Here is a 12797-nt window from a genome sequence, read left to right on the forward strand (position 1 = left end):
ATGTTGTACACCTTAAACTTGCACAATGTTATATGTCAATTATATCTCAATAAAGCTGGGGGAAAACTGGTTAACTGTGAGTTTAGGGTCAACTCTGAGTTCATTTGCCCTTTATAATGGGCAAATCAAGCACAGTAAGAGGAAGTCCCATAATAACCAAGACTGCCTTGATAGTGACATCTACCCAAATGGATAAATTTTCTGTAGGTCTTCAGGAAGAATTAAAAGACAGCTACTTTAAGTGTGTAGCACTGGAGCAATATTTGACTCATGGTTGAAAGAATATTGACACATGTAGAAATCATTGAGTTGTTTCCTTATTTGTCTGGTTTATTGGATGGTTTTAGAAAATGAAACACTGTGGTTTCCTCTATCCACAGTTATATATCTTATGTTTTTGGTTCCTAGTATTTGGATATCATTTTTTTTTTTTTTTTTTTTTTTGCGGTATGCGGGCCTCTCACTGCTGTGGCCTCCCCCGTTGCGGAGCACAGGCTCCGGACGCGCAGGCCCAGCGGCCATGGCTCACGGGCCCAGCCGCTCCGCGGCATATGGGATACTCCCAGACCGGGGCACGAACCCGTATCCCCTGCATCGGCAGGCGGACTCTCAACCACTTGCGCCACCAGGGAGGCCCTGGATATCATTTTTATAATGTTATTTTTTATGACATTGTTTTTCTGCAAAACATTAGGATTTTTATCAGATTTTTTCTTTACCTTCATAAAAATGTTGATTTTTTTTTGTTCTTCCATTAAATGCCAGTGCAATTTAAAAATCTTTCTATGTCCTTAGAGCAATTCACCACAGTTTTAGATTTTATGAACTAGAATTTGATATACAGTCATCTCTGTTTTACTAGTTTTGACTTAATCCCTTGGAATTGTTTTCTTTTTTAATATTGTGGATGATTTAGGACACTAAAGTAAAATAACTAAAGTAATTGCACAATTTTCTCAAATAGAGACTGGTATGTGGCTGTGAGAGTTAAGGGGAATTAAAAAAGAAAAGAATAAATCTATAGTAACAATAAATACATATAGTAATTCAGACAGATTATCCAAATAAAAAGTGTATGCCTTAGACATAAATTTTTCACTTTAGGTACTGAAAAACTGAGGGATACAATGTATTGAAGGTATGATAATTTTGTAAAATTAGTACACCTTCAAAGTGCACTGCAACTCAAATGGAAAAGGCAATCAGGGGATGAGTGCCTAATTAATTAAACAAGAGAAAAAACATACAATCACTTATAAAATTATTATGATACCCTATTATAAATCATTTTTACCCAATAGTTATAAACCTCATTGATGCATCATGTAGTAACAGTAATATATATTTTTTTACTAGTAGAGAATTTGTCTAAAAGATAAGGTGAGCAGATTCACTGAGGCTATAAAGATGGGAAAAAAAGAGAAAATTAGGAGCAGATACTGGGTTACACTAAATGTGCCTATAAATCTGAACTGGTAAAAAATATTGTCTTGAATATGGACTTCTGAAATATCACTGGCTACTTTTTATGCCCCTGTTCGGCTACAACAACTTTTAGTATCAGCTGTATCCCAATAATTCTCAGAGCAATAACTAAGCTTGGAATAACCCCATGATCTAGAGGCATATCTACCCAATTGCCTATGGGACACTGCTACTCAGATCCCCAAAGGGACTTTAGATTCAGTAGGGTCAAAACTAACTTTTTAATCTCTTCTCTGCCCTGCTTGACCAGATTTTCTCCTTGTTCTGCATTCTCTGTCTTGGAATCTCAAACCAGCATTGACCCATCTGTGCAAGGTGGAAACACAGAGGCCATCTTGCATTCCTCCTTTTCCCTCACTCCTCTATCCACCCTGTCATGAAATTATGACAATTCCGCTTTTAATACATCTCACTGCACTGCCTACCTTCATATCCTATGGGTCACTGGCTTCTAACTCAACTACCTGCTCTTCTTTGCACTGGCCCTCATTTTATTTTGCATATTCCCCTTTGGGCTATTCCCTACAGGTAATCTTTCATGCATGTTCTTAAAAACCCTTTAATGTTTTCTCCTCCTATCTGTTGATAAAGACCACATCCCTTTGCACAGAAAGCTACTTGTAATCGGCTCTGACATCCCCTCTCTCCAAGGCTCTCATGGAACCTATGCACCAATTTCAGGGAACTCTGCTTGCCTTTCTCAGATCATATTACATTCAGTAATGCATCTGAGGCTTTGTGAAGGTCATTTTTCTTTTCCAGAAGACCCTTTACCTCTTTTCTCTCTGATGAATTTCTAGCCATCAAACAAATCTCAACCAGCACTTCCTCTGGGGAAACCTCCCTAAGGCTTCCAGTCTGAGTTCATCTTTACACATGCACAACTGCAATGCACTGACCACACTGGGTTGTAATTTCCTGTTCCCCGTGAGCTACATGAGGGCACAGGCTATGTCTTCTCCCTTCCCCCCAGGAACCCTTGCTGCCACAGAGGTTCTAGCATGAGGCAAAGGTTTAATATTCATTGAGAGAATGAAATGTTTGCCAGAGTCAGATTTTGAAGGGCTTTGAATATACCCTTAAGGGGTTTTGTTCTATAGGCATGGCTCTGAAGCACAGGCGGACAATCATCAAACCTATGCGTTAGAGAGACAACTTGGGGAGAGAAATGGATAGGCTGAGGATGGAGGGCGGGGTATAAATACATGAAGATGTATTTGTTGCAGGGTTTGCAGAAACGTCTGGAGACACAATTATGGATTTATTGGAGTATTAGGTTGAAGAATGGGGATATAATTTATGTAATGTTTTATGTCTAGGCTGAATTACATTCTAAGTATACAGTAAGGAAAAAAATAAAAACTATTAATCTGCTTCATATCCATGACATATCCTACCCAGTACTGCAATTCTGATAACAGATATTAGGCAGAAAAGCATGTTTACCACACTTAATGTTAATTAAACAGATAAGGGGCTTATGCATTTATTCCAAAAATATTTCTAGTTTCTTGTAATACCCTAATATGATTAGGTCAATCATAAATTTACAAAAACCAAGTTGTACGTGTTTATATTTAACTCCAGGAGCAATATATTCCACGGTTTACTTGACACTGTATATGGAAATTTTCTAAAATTCTTCTACTTAGGGCCTTATGATAGTCACATGCTATTCCAGGATTTGGTGGAACTGTCCATGAAGATAAAGAATAAATATTACAAAATATGTTGGGGAAAGAAAATCACCAAATTTTCTATAATGAATCATCATATTAATGTCCATATTTCTGCCAGAATTTTTTTAACCTCATCTCAAATTTTCTTAGATATGAGTTGTAAGAATTTAATTTAAGAAGGTCTGCTGTAAAGATGAAATCTCAACAAATGTCAGATAATCCCATGGTGTTTTCCAACATTTTATAACACAACCAAATTAAAATACCATCTGGTACTATTTTACAGAATTAAAACTTTTCTGAAATAGTAAGGCCACAGGTATGGCTCCTACTTCCTTTAGGAAATGGATGAAAATACAGTAAATGTTGAGCAAAGGCAATAAAACTTTTGTTGCCTCACAATATCCAAGTTATCTGTCAGAACATATTTAAAATCCGTAAGATTTTTTTCTGTGAAGTAAGTATAATTAGACATTTTATCTACTTCACACATGTAACATAAAAGAATGAAACTTTCATAAAATTCTAAACTTAAGATGGAATTATTATTATCACCATTATCTTCATTTAGGAGAAAAATAGACTGTGGCGAGGAAGGAAAGGTTAAGATAACACATTAAAGATGAAATATGGCAAAAGAGAAATGTCTCCTAAATTATAAAACCTGTGAGTAAATATACAAGGAATAGGGTAACTGAATTTCAAGGGGTCAGCACTGAATCTATTTTACTTCGTGAAGAGTAGTTTATGACAATCAATATTGCCACTCATTTCTGATGATCTTTTGTGTCCTCTGTGCCTCACATTAAATGCATCAACATGTTTGATTTTTAATTTAGCCTTGTTAAAGTAATTTAGTCCAACCTTCACTGAGGAAATGCTGTTATTTGCAATGACAGTGAATGCTATTTGGCCTCTTAGGGCAAATGGGACTGTCAGCCTCATTGTCAGGTTATGAGTTGACATAGTTAAGGAGCCAGTGAAGAGGGAGAGCTGTGGGTTCCAGCTTTTAATGGCATTGGTGGTGGGGCAGGGGAGACAATGCTTTTTAGTTAGTTTTTGTGGTTGTGTCTTTTATTTATTTATTTTATTTTTATTTTTATTTATTTTTTTTTTGCGGTACGCGGGCCTCTCACTGTTGTGGCCTCTCCCGTTGCGGAGCACAGGCTCCAGACGCGCAGGCTCAGCGGCCATGGCTCACGGGCCCAGCCGCTCCGTGGCATGTGGGATCTTCCCGGACCGGGGCACGAACCCACGTCCCCTGCATTGGCAGGCGGACTCTCAACCACTGCGCCACCAGGGAAGCCCTGGTTGTGTCTTTTAATTCATCATCTGTTTTTTATTCTGTGAACGCTTCCATTCTTCTCATCCTTTAGGGTCAAAATCTCAGTCATTTTGATACTTCTAACTTCCATACCACCCATCCCAAATCATGTCAATCCATATTTTATGTCTCACCCTAATTCAAACTATTCTCATTTTATAAACTGTGTGGTTTGGATAGCATCATAATTGATCCCTCACCTTTAGTACCTTTGTAAGCAAAGCCACCAAACAGACTACTGCAATGTTAATCTTTTAAAAGTTTCATTTCCAGTCATGTCTCCCCCCCATATTTTTTTATATGACCTACAAATTGATGTCTAAAATTCTTTGCCTAGTACTTATTCTTTTCATAATATTTTCAAGCTTTTCAGTCTTCCTTACCATGATCAACAGTCTCTTTACCCAGGCATGTCTCTCCCTTTCTCTTCATGCGACCCCTTTACCCAGAATGTCCTCTCTATTCATTCCAGCTCTCTGCTCCCAGCCTTCTTCAGGATACATCTCCAAGACCAGTTCCCCATTTCAACTTCTCCTGGTCATTTCATTCATTTCATTTGAAACCCAATGGTAGTTCTGTTTTTCTACCAATAGTTTGGTCCCTGTATATACTTCCTTGAATTATTCATTGTGTCTTGAGCTGTTTGACAGCAGGGACTTTACTTTCTCCTAATCTATGTTCAATGAGCATATAGAACTTGCACAGTCAGAAAAAATACTTTTAAAAAAGGTAGAAGGAACAATAATCATCTATTTTTCCTGGGAAAGCTAGGTTTATAAATAAACAAAGCACGTCATATTCAAACTCATTCATTAGATCACCGTTGTATTATTCATTATTCTTTTTTTCCCCTCACAAATTGATAAGAGAAGGGAAGAAAATAAATCTCTTTCAGACCATTATATTTTCACCTCATGTAGTTATCCACACAGAATGAAATCATTGCCCATAACAGGAAGTAAAGGTAGAGCTGATTATTATATTTTTCTTTGTGAATGTGTTCCACATATCTATTTTAACAAACATTCTGAAAAAAAACCTCATATTAGAGAATTCTGAAAGTGCTTTAATTTATAATTTACCTATATTTGTATTTTCTTCAAAGAATTTGCTCCATTTTAAAATATTTAATTAGCACTCTTTTGACCTGTGAGTTTTTCTTCCTACAGTTATTTAGAGATCTTCAGAATGTGTGTATGTTTGTGTGTGTGTATGTGCATGTACATAATACAGGAATATTGAATAATCCTTGTCAAATTGAGACTATTTTAATTCTACTTTTTTTTAAAGAAAACAAGTCATATTTTGACAAGTTCCTCCTCAGTAACAATGCTGAAGATATGGCATATTGGCTCAATTAAAACAAAATTGGTTGAAGATATATATATGTTTACATATTTAATATTTAATGTATTAAAATATATTAGTCTGAGCTGAAATCTCAAGTCATACAAATCTATTAATTTCAAAACACTTACAAACCTGTAGTTTGCTGAAAATTCCAAATGGGCAATTCTGAACGAGAGTCCATTTTTACACATAAAATTTCAGTATATTTTCCAAAATTCACAAATAAAATTGCTACTGGGGCAAATGGTTACAACATTTTATCTTATGTAAGACATATTAGGACATTAAAAAATTCTTAGTTCTAAGATGAAAAATCAAATCTCTATCATTTTTTGAATGCCAAAGTTTAATGTATTTTATTATTGATACCATAGGAAATTCAATATTCTTTATATGAGTGAGAAGAAGCAAATCATCATCAATAAGCTTGTATTCATATGTAACATCCCTGATTAACAAAATCTGCGGTTGTTTACCATTTTTGTAACCATTTTGCTAGAATGAGTCTAGGAATAGTGCTATTTAGGTTCAATATTAATTCTAAAAGCATTAATTTGATTACTTTATTAGGCACAATAATAAAAAAGACATATAAGAAATTGGAGTTGTGTTCATTTAGCAGTTATTAATTACAGCCCCTATAATTTAATATATAGTAATATTGGGTGGTAGTTCTAAACCATCTCTTACTGAAAGCATATCATCAGGGTTCCTGAATAAATAGCCATGATGGAAAGGGAGCCCCCATGGCAGAAATTAAGAAATAAAGAACAGGAAGGATTAACCTCCAGCCTCCCGTGCTTTTATCTTTAGCATGCCTCAAAACCAAAGAGAGAATGCCTAACCATTAAAAAAAGATTAAAGGTGTTAATTAGACTAAGAGATAGAAACCTATCACCCTTATGTCAGGCAGACCAGACTAAATCTTCTCATGGATTAAAACACACACACACACAAGAAGTATCTGGTCTCTGAAATTTTGTTGATGATAGTCTCAAGTGTATATTTGTGAACACTTTTGTTGAAACTGATTAACTTTTAACATGTTTATAGACAGTCATTACCACTATTACTATTGAAATTGTTTTTAACATTCAATACTAAAATATAACCAACAGGATCTAGGAAGAGTAACCAAACTTCATAAGAATGAAATTCAAAATTGCCAATTTTTACATCTCCTTCAATCGAAGGCATGATGAAGTTAGTATCAGATTATGTAGAGATTCTTTTATTGTTCTTTCAGGAGGAACACATCTCAGGAGTTGAGCTGGGGAAGCAAGCAAAATAGCCACAGCCTTTGAAAGAGGAAGCTTAGCACTGGGTAGAGCTACAGGTGACTCTAGCTGTAGCCCTGGCTCTCCAGCTGCAGGTCCAGAGGTGGCTCCTACCCCACTACGCCCACAGCGCTAGGTCCTGCGTTGCCACAGGCTGGACCGCTTGTTGTTGTTGGTACTTCTCTCGCTGAAGTTGCCGGGCCAGTGCCAAGCCGCTGAGACCCAGTGTGCTTGGTGACTACTGCTGCAGCTGCAGGGACAAGGCGATCAGGTAATCCTGGTCCACCTGACGCTGTTTTCTAGGGAGCCATCCACCTTTTTCTGCTCCGTGGCCCTTGCACAGGGGATGACTTAGGGGTGATCAGAAGCAGCTGTCTTCATCCACATCGTTCGTGCTCTCCCACAACACTTGCTCCTCCCAAAGAAATCCCTGGTTGGTGACAAGAAGGTGCACGTGACTCCCGTGTTTAATCATGGTAGTAAAATGGTTGTTTTGGGAAAAGATGCTAAGTCTGCTTTCGCTGGCAGCTGCCGTTAGCTCACACAGACCGTGGTGGTCAGCTGGCCGCTGTCATGTCCACGGACTGCTCTGACATCGGGCTTTCTGTCACGAGGTTGTTGTCGCTGGACTGCCTGCAGGTGAGGATCGTCTCTGCTGGCTGGTTGTAACTCAGTTTCCCAACTGCACTCACGGCCTCAAGACTCTGTGGATTAACAAGCCAGCCACGTGACAAAGGTGCACTGAATAGGTCAGATATGGCACTCAGATGAATACTCAAGGTCAGAGATACCTGTGAAATTGCACATGGACACCCAGACTCTGTCCAGCTTAGGCGGAACATGGCACCACCCACATTCTTCTGAAAATGAAGCTGAAGTCCCTCTGGCTTCTGGGGCGGGATGGACAGGAGGCAGTCTCCAAGCTGGGCCACCAGCCATTGAATGTGATCACTTCCTCCCAAGGGAGCAGTGCATGCGCGCATGCGCACACACACGTGTATATGCATAGATATGGCCTGTATATATGGCATCTTTATATAAAATTGTTACCTGGGTCTTGTATTGGCTCTTACTGTGTGCTCAAAGTGAGCCTTTAAAGTAATGTTTTCAATGTTCCTTTTAGCAACTGTCTAAAAAATGTGTAATTTTTTTTTTTTTTTTTTGGATGTGCCGGCGGCTTGCAGGACCTTTGTTCCCCGGCCAGGGATGGAACCCAGGCAGTGAGAGTGGAGTCCTAACCACTGGACAACCAGGGAATTCCCCTAAATGCTATTATTTCATATAACTCATTTTTATTTCTAGTTTCATCATCTTTTATATTACCTTTAAGGTATGATGCAATGAAAATATTTAACATTTGAGAGAGAGAAAGAGAGTAGAGAACATCTTTACGTAAGAGAACCTGAAATATGTGTGTGTAAACGTGTGTGTGTATACAAATACACACATCCATCCACACACACTAACGTTTAGTAGGCCCAGATGTTCATCACAGTGTTATTTATAGTAACGAAAGTATAGAAACAAACCAGATATTCAATAATAGGGTGGTTAAATAAATTATGATGTATGATTTAAATAAACATAGGCAACTATTTATAAGGATGCTGCATAAATATACCATGGAATATAAATATCCAGGAAAGATGACTATATTATTTAGTGAAATAAAAATAGATTATAAGATAATATGACCTATGTGATCTTATTATGTAAATGTAAATTTGCACCTACACACACTTTATACCAGAATATTAAGTAGTAGGGTTCACTTTGGGATGAAATTTTATTCTTCTATGGTAATTTAAATCTCTTTCTTATTTATTTGTATTTCTAAATTCCTACAATCCCCAATTTTGTTTTGTTTTGTTTTTAATATTATTTATAACTAGGTGCTTCTTGGTCCCTAAGGAAGGTTCCTATGTCTGTACCTAAGGCATCGGTCGCCAGAGAAATCCACTGCGAGCTTTATTTAATTAGGGAGGAGGGGGCCAGGTTTTTCTTCATCAAGTTTAGTTGAAAACCTGAGACTGGAGCCCTCCACTGACCCAGAATGTTAGTGTTTTTGCTGTAGACCTTACAGCATTTGTACTTCTGTTATCTGCAGGAGAAGACCCAGAAGGTCTGGATTTTGAGATATTTTCAGTTCTTGTCCAACCATTGGTTCCTAACTAACAACTCAGGTCTAACCAACCAGTTCTTCCTTGTGTCTTTCAACTTTTCAGGATGAGAAATCATCAAAGGCCAAAATGAGCTAACACTTCTCGAATGCTTACTATATCAAGGTGTGAGTTATCTCATTTAATCCTCACAACATCTCAAGGCAATAAGTACCATTCCTATCATCCTTTTACAGATGAGGAAACTGAGGCACAGAGGGATGTAGTAATTCACTCAAGACTACCCAGCTAGTCCATAGCAGAACTGATTGTCTGATTCCAGATCCCAAGCTCTTAACCCTGCTACCACAGCTTCAGCTCATATACTTACACACACAGATACACACACACACACACACACACACACACAAACCCACAAAAAATCCCTAACTATAAAAAAGAGATAACAAATACCACTATAATGATATATGTTAGATGATTTTGTGAAACAAAAAGCACAAGAAAATATGATTTAGATACTAATTCAATTAATTATATTGAAAAGAGTTTTTAAAATATTTTAGATCACTTCCCTTATTTGAATGCAAATGATCAAAAAATTTTTACCTTATTATCTTAAATAGTTTTTTGCTGTCATAGCATGGTATGGTACACTCAGTGAGGTGACGAATGAATTAAAATTTCTATAAGCTGAAAAATAATTACCATGAATTTGACAAATTTCTTAGCTCATCAACTTACACATTTACAGCATGAGGTCAATATTGGGTGCAGAATTCAGTCCATCATTTTACTAACAAACATTAAAGACCATGATGATCAGAATTTTTGTGCTGTGTAAATTTACTATGCACTTTTCTCCTAAACTAATGGTGGGTGCTGCAGAAATACATAGGAACCCAGATTCTGCTGACCTTTATTGTGGTCAGCTGCTCTAACCTACCATGGTTCTGATCACTGGAACCCAATGGGACAGGGAGATTTTGTCACACTTGAACTCACTTTCTTACCCTGAGCCTTTTGACTGTTTCAAGGGCTTATGCTCAGTTCCAGACCTTCAAGCCAGTGATCTCACATTGTGAAATAATAATTAAAATACAGCAGGCACTTTCATTTTAATATGCTTACCTTTATCCTTTAGGGAGGACCTCAGCTGATCGACACCCAAGAGAAATATGCTTCGGTTTCTCTTCTCCCTTTTATCTGTCTCTGACTTTTGTACCCAATCTTGACATTACACATGAAAATAAAAGCCAAATCATATTCACAGGGATTGTAAACTTCCTGATTTTCCTAATGAGGAAAGGAAAATATAATACACAAGGCCTAATACATCTCAGACCTATATTTGGGACTTTAGTTTCGCAATAATAACACCATTGTTATCAATTTGCTTTAGATATATGAAAAAATACAACTTTTTTGAGCAAATGATGGAAGATATTTTTTAAGTGAACATTTTTCTGGTATTGTCTGCCTTCCACTTAACAGCCAACTACTTGGAAAGCAGTTTCCATTCACAGCCTTCACTTCATTTCTCAATCCACAATACTTCTGCTTCTGCATTCACCTTCATTAGGATTGTTCTCAAAAGCTCATGTTTGTCAGGCACATTCATGACATTCCTCAATAAATTCAGTGATTTCTTTTAATGCTTATTTTAATTGGGATTTGACAACTCTATAGGATATAGCTCTGTTGGTAATTCTTGCCTTATTGAAACACTCATTTTTCATGGCATCTGGACAACTGGGTTTTTATTTATTTTCTGGCTGCTTCTTCTAAGCCTTCTTTTTTAAATTTATTTTCTCCACCAACCCCTATAGGAATGGTTTCTATAGAATTCTGTCTTTGAATCTGCATTTCATCCATCTTTTCCCTTCCCTTCCATTCCCGTCCTTTTTTCCCTCTAAATTGCTCCCTCTTTTTCTCTCTCTCTCCACTCTCTCTCTCCCTCCGCCCCTCTCTCTTTCCATCCTTCCTGATTAATCTCATCGTCTTTTATCATTTCATTGGTCTGTGTGCATGAATAACACCCATACCTATATTTATAGCTTAGGTCTTACCTACAACATCAAATCCAAATATTTAACTACTAACTGGGCATCTCTACCTAGATTTTCCATATTCAACTACAACTTAACACACTTCAAACTGAACTCACCTTTTTTTCTTCCAAAACCTTCTTCTTTTAGCATGTCACTCATTGTAAATTGTTCTGCTATTTACCAACTTACATAAGACAGAAAAGAGGGCATCACTTTTTACTCTTTGCTCTCTCTCCGAAATCATTCAACTGTTAATTCTGACAAATTATTCAACACTCCACTCTTGTACATTTGCTACCTTTACTTGAGTCACCCATATCTTTCACCTATAATTTTTCACTGGCATCTAACTTTCTATTTTCTACTGCAGCCAGAGTGATGTTTCTAAACTTCCAAACAGTGTGTGTCTTTCTGCTTAAAATTCTGCACTAGTTTCACATGGTTCTTGGGATCAAAATCCTTAGCTCTCTGTACTTTGTGCCTATTATATCTTCCTCTTAGGTCCCAGAGCAGCTTTTCCATTCCCATCCTCATTTTCCCAAATACCTTTGCCTTGCTCATACTATGTTCTACTCATCTTTACGTTTACATTTAGACATGAATGGGATCAATAAATCTTCCCTAATATCCAAGCCTGAATGAGGGACTAAATTTGATTCCATATTTCTCCATAATAACATTCATCACACTAAATCCTAGTTGCCCCTCCAGTAGGTCACAGCCCTTTAAAACAAAGATTGTACACCGCACTTGAATGTCTAGCACGTAGTAAGCATTGAGTCAGTATTTAATGACTGGCTGAATGGCTGTCCAGTGATAACTGTGGTGGGGCAATAGTTTGTTTCATACATGGATGGCAGGTAAGACTGTTCATTCAGAAAAATGTCATTTTCTGCAAAGCTCTTTTCATTGAATATTTGAATTTAAATGCTGGAACAACCTGCCAAATGACAGAAACTTGGCACTGATGTAAGCTGGCTCGATTGAGACATATTATTTAGTATGAGCACCAACATTTAGAAAATTGAAATCTCCTTCAGAAATCTTTTAATTAGGTAGTCTTTTTTGTTTACATATGATATTGCACATCCTGCCACTAATAGAAATTAACTTGGATTCCATTTGGAAAGCACACTGGTAATTATTCTCACTTCTCAAATAAATGCAGCAAAGGATAGCAATGAAAAAGTTTCACTTTAGAATTGAAGCTGGTGAAACTCCAAAAATCCTGAACATTCATTACAGGCACATAAATTACGTCATTTTAAAAGATTACAACCAGGATTGAGGACCTTTTCAGCTATTTTTTACTTCCAAGGCAACAACAAAACCTCTTTCAGTCATAGTAAGCTGTCACCTAAGCTACAATTTTATCTTATTCTAATCTAGGGCTTCTTAAACATTCATGGATGAACTTGAAGCATTTTGTGAAGCCCATAAAATTGTTTCTGAAATTGTATGTGTGTTTGACCTTTTATCTAGGATAGGGGCCAAACATTTTGTTGGGCTTTTCA

At 37.1% G+C, this 12797-nt stretch overlaps 1 pseudogene; it reads right to left on the bottom strand.

Annotated features, from left to right (window-relative positions):
• Positions 1-7233: 7233 nt before the first annotated feature.
• Positions 7234-8098, bottom strand: LOC132500584 (ubiquitin carboxyl-terminal hydrolase MINDY-1-like; annotated as a pseudogene).
• Positions 8099-12797: the final 4699 nt, after the last annotated feature.

The sequence above is a fragment of the Mesoplodon densirostris genome, chromosome 13 (assembly GCF_025265405.1).
Source record: "Mesoplodon densirostris isolate mMesDen1 chromosome 13, mMesDen1 primary haplotype, whole genome shotgun sequence".
In the NCBI taxonomy this organism is placed as follows: domain Eukaryota; kingdom Metazoa; phylum Chordata; class Mammalia; order Artiodactyla; family Ziphiidae; genus Mesoplodon; species Mesoplodon densirostris.